This window comes from Miscanthus floridulus, chromosome 19, assembly GCF_019320115.1.
Source record: "Miscanthus floridulus cultivar M001 chromosome 19, ASM1932011v1, whole genome shotgun sequence".
Lineage (NCBI taxonomy): Eukaryota > Viridiplantae > Streptophyta > Magnoliopsida > Poales > Poaceae > Miscanthus > Miscanthus floridulus.
The window spans coordinates 41,733,865-41,745,055 of record NC_089598.1 but is presented as its reverse complement, the minus strand read 5'-3'; the positions used below and the strand labels follow the sequence as shown (position 1 = coordinate 41,745,055).

The following is an 11,191-nucleotide window of genomic DNA, read 5'->3' as shown; positions in this document are numbered from 1 at the left end:
CAATATTTTCGTTTGGAATACAAACTGGTAGTAACTTATTAACTCCTTTGCACAACTTGGAGAGAGGCCGGGAGGCATGCATGCTGTTATTGAGGAGAGGACAAGCAGAAGGGTAAAAAGGGAGACCAATGTGTTGCTTTGGATAGATGAACATACCCTAAGACCGGATCCTACTCCAAGCATCTAGTATTTGTGACTGAACATGCCTAAAAGTATACATCATGGTTTCATATATTTCATATTTTGCTAGTCCATCATTACCTACACTGTTTGGTCATGGCAGTTACACTTGTTTTGGGACTTCCATTGGGTAACGATGAATACAGTTTGCCCATGCGGCCATGCTGAGTCGGCACTACCGGCTGGTAGAATGAGCCTTTTCCCTGTGTACCATTAAAAAAGATGGCATTTTTCTACAGGCCACTAAAAAGTTCGGACTTACCTAGGTGCCATGACACTTTATTTCTTTGCCCCCCAAGCCATTCCGTCCATTTTCGCTGGTAACGGTGTGTAACGGCGAGGAGAAAAGACCGAAGTGCCCTCAGTCTAGGGAGGATGAGTGAAATTGTTGTTTGCCCTGTGTGCCACTCCCTGACCAAGCGTTTGAGCGCCAAGACCGAAGTGTCCATCAAGTCATCCAGATGCTTCTGCTTCTCACCCTTTATCCAGTTATTGAAAGACTCAGCCAAGTTGTTAGTCACATAATCAACTTTTGAGGCGGTGCCAAACAGGCTCCTAGTCCATAGCTTCTTGTGAGTGTCTTGAAGGTACTTCATAGCTTCTACTTTGGCAGCAGCCATTGCCTGATAATGCTTATCAAACATATATGGACTCCAAGAATATGCAGAAGCCCACAAGTGTTCATAAAAAACTTTACCACTATACCTCTTCTTGAAATTCTGTACTAGATGGTACATACACTCCCTATGTTCAGCTTCTGGAAACACTTCACTAACTCCATTCATCACTGCCTGGCCGCAATCTGTGGAGAAAGTAAGCCCAGGTGGACTGCCTATTGCTTCCTTCAACCTCCCCATGAACCATACCCAATTTTCATTGGTTTCAGAATCTATGACACCTACTGCTACTGGGTACATCCAGTTGTACCCATCAACTGCACAGGAAATGCACAACTGGCCCCTAAACCTCCCAGTTAAAAATGTGTTATCTACTGCAAGATATGGTCTACAACCTCTAAGGAAGCCATCAACACAAGGTTTAAGTGCAAAAAAGAGCCTATTAAACCTTATCTTGTTATTAATGGTGTGGTGATCAATCACAACCCATGAACCAGGACTGGTTTCCTCTATCTGGGCCTTAAATCTAAAAAGATTGTCAAAACTTTTGTCCCATGGGCCATAAATCTTATCCATGGCAAGTAGTCTACCTTTGTATACTCTTTTGTAGGGCACCACAATCTTGTGCTCATCCTTCAATCTCCTTTGTAGTTCAGTGGCACCCACAGTCCCATCTTCCTTGAGCCAATCAACCACTTGATGACAGACCCAGAACTAAGTCACTCCTACACAGACTCTTTGCCTCCTGGCGCTCTAGCACTGATGGGAAAATGGGTTCCCCTTTATCTGCAAAACAAATATACATTCCACAGTTACTGCATGCATTTGCAATAAGTAATAACAGAATCAAATTGCTATCAGCATTTACAAAAAGTACATACACAGTACCTTAACAGTTACACCATCCTTCAGAGTTGATGCATGGATTCTCCACGGGCAGCCATCATTCTGGGCAGTGCAGGTTGCCCTATACCTTCCTGTGTCACTTGCCTCAATGTTATAATGGTACTCATGTTTCACAGAATGTGTAGCTAAAGCCAGCTTAAAGGAAGGAATGTCTGAATAAACAATGCCTACAACCATAGGAGGGTCCTTCTTGTCATAATCAGCATCAGGAATTTGTTCAGGTTCTTTATCTTTAATAATATCATCTAAGTCCTCTACTTCACTATCATCATCAGACAAGGATTCATCGTCAGAGTCATCACTGTCTGAACCATCAGAACTTTCAGGCTGCCTTTGCTTACTGCAAACTTGACTGTGAGGTTTGGTAGGTGGGGGATGTTGGGGGGCCAAGGTCAATGTACAACCCTTCCTCATCAACACCCACATGCTCATTGGATGGGGTTTGGGTTAGCCAGATATTCAGGTTCAGCACATTCACTCTGGGTGGCACTCTGGGAGGCATTGCTTGCTTCTACTCTGGTAGGACAGTGGACTGAAGGAGTGAATGGGGCTTCAACAGAGATGGCAGGGGGACTAAAATCCCAATCAGGAATCTGAGGCTCACTAGTTGGCCTATTATAGGCAACAGTCAAGAAACAACACTTTGATTCATTACTTTTAGCAAACATTTCACGCATATCTTGGTCACTCCTTACTTCAACGTTGACCTTACTCTGATTGCAGAAATAAAACAGTCGAGCTACCTCACCGAAATCGGGTGGATACTTGTCAACAACATCACGAACCAGATCTTCGAAGTTAGTAAGCTCAGCATCCACAATTTTGTTCAAAGAAAACCACCGAGCATGCGAATTGGGAGTAACAATCCACATTTCTAGGTTGAAGCTATTGTCTGCGTCCATCCTACAGATGAACAACAAGGAGCACGCAATCAAGGAGAACGCAAACAATGGGGAACAACACCACAATCAACAAGACAGACCCTAAGCATCCACATTCACAACTACCCGACCTAATCGATCCATACATACCAAGGAGCATGCAATCTAGGGGGAATAACACTCACCCGGCAGCTCACAAGTTCGGTCGCTCGCCCGCACCCTTCTTCACCTCACCGCCATACGCGGCCAATCCTCTGGATCCACGGTGAACTCCAAGCAGGACTACCCCATTCGACGCCAGAAGCACGGGGGATTGATCTTCTTCTCAACCCGCCGCCGCCGCTAGGGTTCCACGTCCGCCGCCGCCCGCCTCAGCTAGGGTTTGGGGAAGAGAACGAGAGAGAAGCGAGAGTGAGAATACGATGGCGGTCAAGGTCGGTCAACACGGCCTCTCCCTCATAGAAGGGTAAGATGGACAAATTTCCTGAAACTGTCAAAACCAAACAGAACGTGCACGGAATGGCTTGGGGGGCAAAGAAATAAAGTGTCATGGCACCTAGGTAAGTCCGAATTTTTTAATGGCCTATAGAAAAAGGCCATCTTTTTTAATGGTACACAGGGAAAAGGCTCTGGTAGAATGCACTTCCACACAGCGCTGTTGCACTTATACCCAGACCCAAACCCAATCATCCAAACTCGATCCCCCTTCCGCATCAACTGCTTGGCCTCACAATATGCCATTTCATACCATACCGAGCTGCTCGATGTGTTTCCAAATCGATGCAGTGTCATCCTCGACGGCTCAACCTGCTCATCCGATAGATTCAGGCTACGCTGCACTGCGTCGATCACTGCTCGCCCACCAGCATGTATGCAGAAATGCTCGACGGCCAAGCCGAAATTTGGAACATACTGCCTGCTTGTAATTTTCTTCATGAACACCTTTTGTGCAATGGAGGAGAGCAAAAACGATAGCTGCTCAGAGACTGGAAGCAGAAGAGGGGCACTTGTGCTGATGTTGTCCTTGTGTGCCTCGCCAGAGACGGCCACAAGATCCTTGGACAAATTAACCCCTAGGTTCCCCTAGTCGTCTTCCTCATGGAAAACGCAGTGGTATGCGCTATCCTGGGCAGAGTGGATTTCCGCACAGTGTGCAGAAGCTCAAACCGAGCATTGGCCCTTGAATTGGAGAGTAAAACCGTGGCGCCTCCCATGCGAAACAGCATGTTGGTCAGCTGCATCGATCTCTTCTTCCCTGCATAGTAGTTGCAAGTCACGATCTCCGTAGATACCACCAGCGCCTGTGCACCGTAGGGCATGAGTTGCAAGAGGTTCCTGGCGAGCCCAACGGCGATCAATCCTGCACTGCACCCCATCCCAGATAGTTGTATATTTTGTATATGGCTACGCAGCTTGTATCTGTTTATGATCATGTCAGTCATGTATGGTGTCATCGTCATGAGGCTGCAATTGACAATCAGTATGTCAATTTTACTAGGTTCCATTGATGCCTTGGAAAATAGGTCATCGACGACCGTGAAGATGACCTGCTCTGCCTCCATACGAGCTAAGCTAAAACTAGGAATGAGTGGGGTGCAATGATATGAAGAGGGGAGGCATGTCTCGTCACCAAGGCCAGAGCGTCTACAAATCTTGCTTGGGAAGGAAGTGTCATCATCGTCAAGGAAATTTGATAGGCGAAAATTCTCAATCAAGGAGGCTGGGGCAATTCGGTAGTTTGAGTTAGGACCGAAGCAAGCGTACTCAACAAGGTACACTCTGCGTGGATGTCGGGTAAGATACTTGACAGTTACAACGGTTATGAGTAAGAAAGCCAGGAGGTGACGGATGGGTGGTAGGTTGTTAGTGGACGAGGTGAGTAGCCTGTCTTGGCAAATCTGTATGACCTCGAGGATCATGGCGACCATGGTATGGTGGTAGCAAAATATGATGATGGTGTATATTGTTCACAAGAATTTGGTTGAGATACTTGTTCTTGGCATGCTAACTTGCGCATATATATGTATCGTGTGTTCAAGTTACAGCATTTGAGTTATATAGACGCCAATTTGTGAATAAAGGCCATGTTCGCTTCGCTGAAAAAACAAGCCGAAACACTGTTCCGGCTGATTTGCTGTGAGAGAAAACACTGTTTCGGCTGAAAAAGCAAGCTGAAAAGTACATTATAAGACAAGCGAATAGGGCCAAAGTAGAGGACTGCAGGGGAATTGAAGTTGTTTTAAAGCTGCGTGCTATTAATAATAACTTGCCATGCAAAGAACATGCGCCCTCTAATTTTCAGGCATGCAACCTTGCACATAGGGAGTTGCGATAATGTGCAGAGATCTCTGAATTTTCAGGCAATAATAATCAACTAGTGCAATGAAATCAAGTAGGACAATTCACAAATTACAAAGTTACATGTTGCCTGGACATCAATAAAAAAAGAAATTTTTTTACAATAATTAGGGAAAAATTCGATGGCTGACATCGAGCGAGAGCGGCCAATCCGACGGCAACAAAGGTAGGAGGCAACGGGAGGCAATGGGACAGGAGGCAACGGGAGGCGATTGCTGTGTCTATGATCGGTGGGCCATATGCGCAAAAATCGCCTTCCATTGCCTCCGCAAATGTGGGGAATAGGACTGGGCGGTAATTCCATTCTCGTAGTTTTTTTTTTTGATAAAGGGTAAAACGGTAACTCTAAATGTAAAAATAATGTTTCGAGTAATATAGTTAGGATGGATAATACAATTAGTATAGTTACTTAAATGAATATGTCTTTTACTTCTTGTTCCACCGCCGCCGTCCTGCGAGCCGCTACCGCCGCCGATGGGAGGAGGCCGGGCGCAGGGCAACGGGCCACCCCTACCTCTTGTTCCTCCTCGCCGTCATCCGCTCGGGCGTCGCCCTCCTCCTCACCGTACTCCGCTCGGGCACCGCCCTCGGCGTTCGTCCATGGAGGAGCAAGAGGAGGCAGGCGAGGATGGGGGCCATGAAACCTAGATCCAAGCGCGCCATGAGGAGGAGGAGGCGCCGGCGCCGACACCGACGCTAGTGCTGGCGTGCTGCACACGACCAGGGGCAGGTTCGACACCGCCGCGGTGCTATCTGCGATTCCACCGCCGCCATCCTGCGAGCCGCCGCCGCTGCCGATGGGAGGAGGCCGGGCGCAGGGCAACGGGCCACCCCTACCTCTTGTTCCTCCTCGCCATCATCCGCTAGGGCGTCGCCCTCCTCCTCGCCGTACTCCGCTCGGGCGCCGCCCTCAGCGTTCGTCCATGGTGGAGCAAGAGGAGGCAGGTGAGGATGGGGGCCATGAAACCTACATCCAAGCGCGCCATGAGGAGGAGGAGGCGCCGGCGCCGACACCGACGCTAGTGCTGGCGTGTTGCACATGACCAAGGGCAGGTTCGACATCGCCGCGGTGCTATCTGCGAGCCACCGCCGCCGCCGATGGGAGGAGGCCAGGCACAGGGCAACGGGCCACCCCTACCTCTTGTTCCTCCTCGCCGTCATCCGCTCGGGCGCTGGCGCCGCCGGCGCTGCTGGCCATCGTGCGCACCGCCGAGGAAGCGGACGCGAGCGCTGCCGCCCACGTGGCCACGCTCTTGGCGGTGAACTGCGGCGGCGCGCCCCTTGCGGCTGACCTCATTGCGCGGTTCTCGCGCACTTTACCCGGCGTAGGTGTTACCTAGGTTGGTTTCTCGCTACTGCAAGTTCATGTCTTTTGATTCTTAGTTCAGAGAATATCGTAACTACTAGAGTAGTTCATACAAATCACTTGCAATTGTGTGTTCATCATAGCATACAATGCTTGTTTCCAATTGGCAAAAGGGGTATGGTCTTACAGGATTGATGGTTTTCGTATACTAGGTTAGAAACTGTCAAGTATGCTCTCTTTAGTTAGTGAATTATTTATTGACAAATCTCATTTGCAGATATGAGCTTGAATTAAATGTTCTTGGACTTAGGTTTTTAGTTTGACACAGCCATCATGTGTAATTTTGAGTTTTGTGAAAAGAAGTATGAAGAGCAACTGATACAACTATAGTTCTGTCAGCCGGTTCAACTTTGACTTTCATAGTTTGCAGAATTTCTGGTGGCTTGGTTGGAGCATTTGTAACATTGGGCAGGATTGACATGTCATTCAACACATTAGTGCGAGAGAGGAACGCTATGCTTCCTACAATTTCATCAAAGGTAATTTATATAGTGAAAAAACACTTGCTTTGATTTGGAATTTGCTGCTCATACTTTGTGCTCAACATTCAATGTAGATATTCAGCTCAGACCGAATGTAAATTTATGCCATTCCATATTGACCCCTTGGGTTGTCTGATCTTTTTCCTAATGGCTAAAATTAGTTTCAAGAATGTGAAGGGTTGGATCACTCTGGAACTTTTATCTTATAGACTTCAGTCCTGAAATAATAATACAATTTCCATCATTATGACAGCAGGGACTTTTGCTATAACTGTTAGTAATGACTAATTTGATTGAGAATACCACAACACAAACACCTTTAACTTTTACTTGAATGCTGCCCAAGTGCTGTTTTTGTTGCTGCCATGCTGGAAGATAGAATGGAACTACAGCTAACATGTAAAACTTGGTTACAAATTTTGATCAGTTTAAAAAAGAAACAACTTTTGTTGCAAGAATGATGAAGCCAAATGTAGTTTGCTACTATGGGCTATGGCATTCCATTTTATTCTAGTTTGGTCATTGGGGAGTGGGGATACTTGGGACCAGTTCAAAGCATTATGAAGTTTTGAACTGTCCAATTGCTTGGCTATATCTGCTCTTTTGTGCTTGAAGGGAAAGCGTCGGTGGTCCTGTTGGTGAAGAGAATGTACAGGATGCTAGGCAGCAAAATGGACATCAAAAACAAGTTGTTGTGAGGAGGTTTCACTTTGCTTTTCAGCTTGACTTGGCCTTGATCATCAAACTAGCCGCAGTGGTGTTTCTCTTTAGCCAGGAAGGCTCGAAACAAAGGTTGTTTCTTCTCATACTGTTTGCCTCATTGATTAACTTGTTAGTACTTTGCTCAAATCATCTCCAATATACTTAATGCTATTTCACAGTTTACTCTTCATTACTTGTATAGCCTATATATGGTGCTGCTAGATAACCTCGTGGTTCTGTATCCTGTAGATATCAAACCGGAGCTATTACACCTTTTCTAAGATGGCTTCAGCGGGCGGGAGGTGCAGCTGCTCGTCCACCACAGGCCCCTGCTCGGGTTGAGAACCATGCTCCTCTGCCTGCCCAGAATGATGGCAATGATCAGCCCAATGGTAGCTTCCATATACTGCTCTTTGTATTGTTTGTGCTCTATGCATGATTGTTCATCATATTGCAACACCAATTTCACTTTTTAGTATATTTTAGTCTCACCATAATATTGTAACTTTCCTTTTCACTACCATCTGCTCTTCAATGGGAGGTTCATATAAACAGCAGTAGCCCTTGCATGAAATAAAATTGTAAATGGCCACGATTAGCACCAACGAATGAGACATGTTACAGCTGTCTAATGTCTCATGTTGATTCCTGTTTTGATGGAATGGTGTTTCATGCTTTAACAGTCAAGTTGTTTGTTGCTTTTGATTTGACTACAAGTACCAATAATGATTCATATTTCTCTTTTTCTAAGGAAGTGTTAATGCACAGTTTGCTAGTATCTAGTGACTAAGCGCTTCTGCTGTTGTGCAAAATCTTGCAGGGCCTGCAAACCCTGACCAAGCTGCTGAGAACCATGAACAAGATGCTGCAGCTGGTAACGAGAATCCGCAAGAGGCAGAGGTAGAAGGAAATCAGCGCAATTGGCTTGGAGGTGTCTTGAAAGAGGTCCAGCTGGTTGTTGTAGGGTTTGTTGCATCGCTTCTTCCTGGTTTTCAGTACAATGACTAGGCCTCATCTCGTCACTGTGGAATAAGCTATCAGCAGTGATATAATTATGGTGATATAGGGGAAATAATTATATGAAGCAGCTGAAAGATTTCTGTTTACGCAAATGAATGCATATTTGTTGTTAATGTTGTTTTGTTTCATGTTCAAAGACTTATTGAACAAATCCTGTGACTGAATGCATACTTGCAGCTCACATGTAAAGAGTAGCCTGACACATCATCAAGTGAACAAGTATTATTTTCGTTGCAGAAATATGGGATGCTTGCACCTGAATATAGTATCAGTCCCTTCTGCAAAATGTCTGAAATGAAGGATGTGAAAGTTTTTTCAAGGCTGAAACCTTGATTTATAATGTGTGACAGTAGAACAGAAAATTTATGTCAGAGTGAAATACAATAATTATTATTTTTCTCAGTTGATTTTGTCGATCTTGGTCAGTTGCTCTCGCCGATGAATCAACTCAATAAGTGTTTTATACTATTTAAAGGCTTTGTTGTTGTTGTTGGTTCGTACTATGATTAGCCTACCCCAACTTGTTTTATACTGTTTAAAGGCTTTGTTGTTGTTGTTGGTTCGTACTATGATCTAGCATTTTGCTTGGCTTGAATCCAAGTAACATTGAAGTTGAAGATAGCTGTGTTGCCTTGACAGGAAGGAAGTTAAAATACAAGAAGAGCATGTGATTATTTGCACCTACTTCTCGCACCACCGGACTTGATACTCAGAGATTTTTTCTGTACTCGCAAAGCTAGAGGAAGACCGCAAGCATAACCATCGCTGACAGCCTAATGTTGATGTACTCGCAGTGTCTATTCTATTTGTTTTACAATCACAAGTGTACTGGCTGCAAAGCTCAGACCACAAGCATAACCGTTGCGGATAGCCTAATGTTGATATACTTGCAGTGTCTACTCAGTTTGTTTTACAATCACAAGTTCCTGAGCGGTTGATGTACTTGCAACGGCAAGAATATCCGTCGCTGGTGGTAGCCTAATGGTGGTGTACTCACAGTGTCTATCCTGTTTGCCTACTTGCTACAGCAATCGCAAGAATATAAAACATTTGTCAGCAGGCAGAGGAGCCTTGCACTGTTCGGGCTTTTAAGGTCGTGAGTTTGAATCTATGCCTATGAGGCTGTTATTATCATTAAACTCTATTCCTCCACCGACGGAAATACATCTGATCATATATCATTACATAGCAAGTACCTATTCGCTTGCTCGTAAACGATCGTAAATTTCCAACCGGGAACAGTGTTTTTCTCTCACACCAAACCTGCCAGCAGTAAATAATCCACGATCGTTTACGGCCTCCCGACGTAAAAATCTATATAGTATTCCTCATTTAAAGAAGAATCAAAATCAGTACAACAATGCTCTATTGGCGTAAAATCTATATAGCATTCCTCATTAAAAAAAATTCAAATGAGTTCAGTACAACAATGCGATTCTAGATCCTGAACTACGCCTTTGAGGCGAATAACTTACACCATGATCAGAAACTACCGATGAAATCTTTTTGGCTCTACAGCATCTAATGTTCCTCGACACCCTACGTAGCCTCATCTTTAGGCCGTCAAATAAAAACTGGGAAAATTTAAGCAACCAAAATTTATCCTCAAACTGCCTTCTAGTAGTATATGCGTAATGCGTCTTTCCGACCTGTTTCTATGGATTCTGGTACTCACAACTCGTCATGAGATTCAGGTTCTGAATCGCTAGTGTTGGCTGATGCAGACTGATCCTCTTAGATTCCTGAGACGTTTCGGTGTATTCACCCTCGTTGGGTGCAGATTCCGAAGAGGTGGTTTTCTCCTTGCTAGCATGTTCTTCCTCCTTTGCTGTTTTCTTCTCAACCTTGGGTTTTGGTTTTGGAATCCTATTGACACTTGAGACCTGCACAATGAAAGAGCACACATTATACTTACTACCATGAGTAGTATGCATAACTTTTTATAGGGCGCTCTACCAAATTACTAACCTTATCTTGCAAGTCCAGAACTTTCTCATAAACTTCTTCAGATGTGAAAACTGGTGGGCTATAGATAGGGGTACTGCAAAAATTTCAATGGGAGTTAGCCACCTTTTACAAGACAATAAAAAAAAGCAAGCTGACTCGAAAGGTATACTTTTTCTGCAGGTTTTCCTCCTCCAACCAAGCTTTCACTTTCTCTGCTTCACTTACAACCTAGAACCAGAGCATTACACGACCAACAAAATGAGTATTACACATAATCACAAAGTCAACTTCATTAAGCTCACAGGTTTACCTCATCTACTCTCTTTTTGGGGAGCCATGGTTTGTTTGTGTCCCAGTTCTTGACAATCTGAAAAACCAAACGTGCACTGAATTAGAACAGAATAACACATCAACCATGCATTACATCGGTCGAACAGTTATACTAAGCAGTTCACAACATGGATAAAATGGATGTAAAACAACGGTTTTGTCCCCTACTGTGGAATTCAGTGTATAGTAAATTTAGCCTTTTTCCTGCTTCCATGAAATTATTGATCAATCCTTTTTCGTGCAAGAAGATACCTGGTGGTCTGACACGTCCTCCTCATCACTCCAGTCCTGACACCCATTCAAGCATCTACGGATCTCATGGCTCCAGCAGTTGCAGCACCACGCCAACAGGTCGTCGATGCCACCGACAGGATTTAGGCACGGAGAGACATTGTTCTTGCA

At 44.9% G+C, this 11,191-nt stretch overlaps 1 long non-coding RNA gene and 1 pseudogene across 1 annotated transcript; both read right to left on the bottom strand.

Moving 5' to 3' along the window:
* Positions 1 to 283: 283 nt before the first annotated feature.
* Positions 284 to 4,512, bottom strand: LOC136527872 (3-ketoacyl-CoA synthase 5-like; annotated as a pseudogene).
* Positions 4,513 to 10,251: 5,739 nt separating this feature from the next.
* On the bottom strand, positions 10,252 to 10,646 carry LOC136527873 (uncharacterized). The gene is made up of 3 exons (XR_010776942.1): positions 10,629 to 10,646; positions 10,481 to 10,553; positions 10,252 to 10,395 (listed from the first exon to the last, which is right to left on the bottom strand). It is a non-coding gene; the product is annotated as an uncharacterized lncRNA (long non-coding RNA).
* Positions 10,647 to 11,191: the final 545 nt, after the last annotated feature.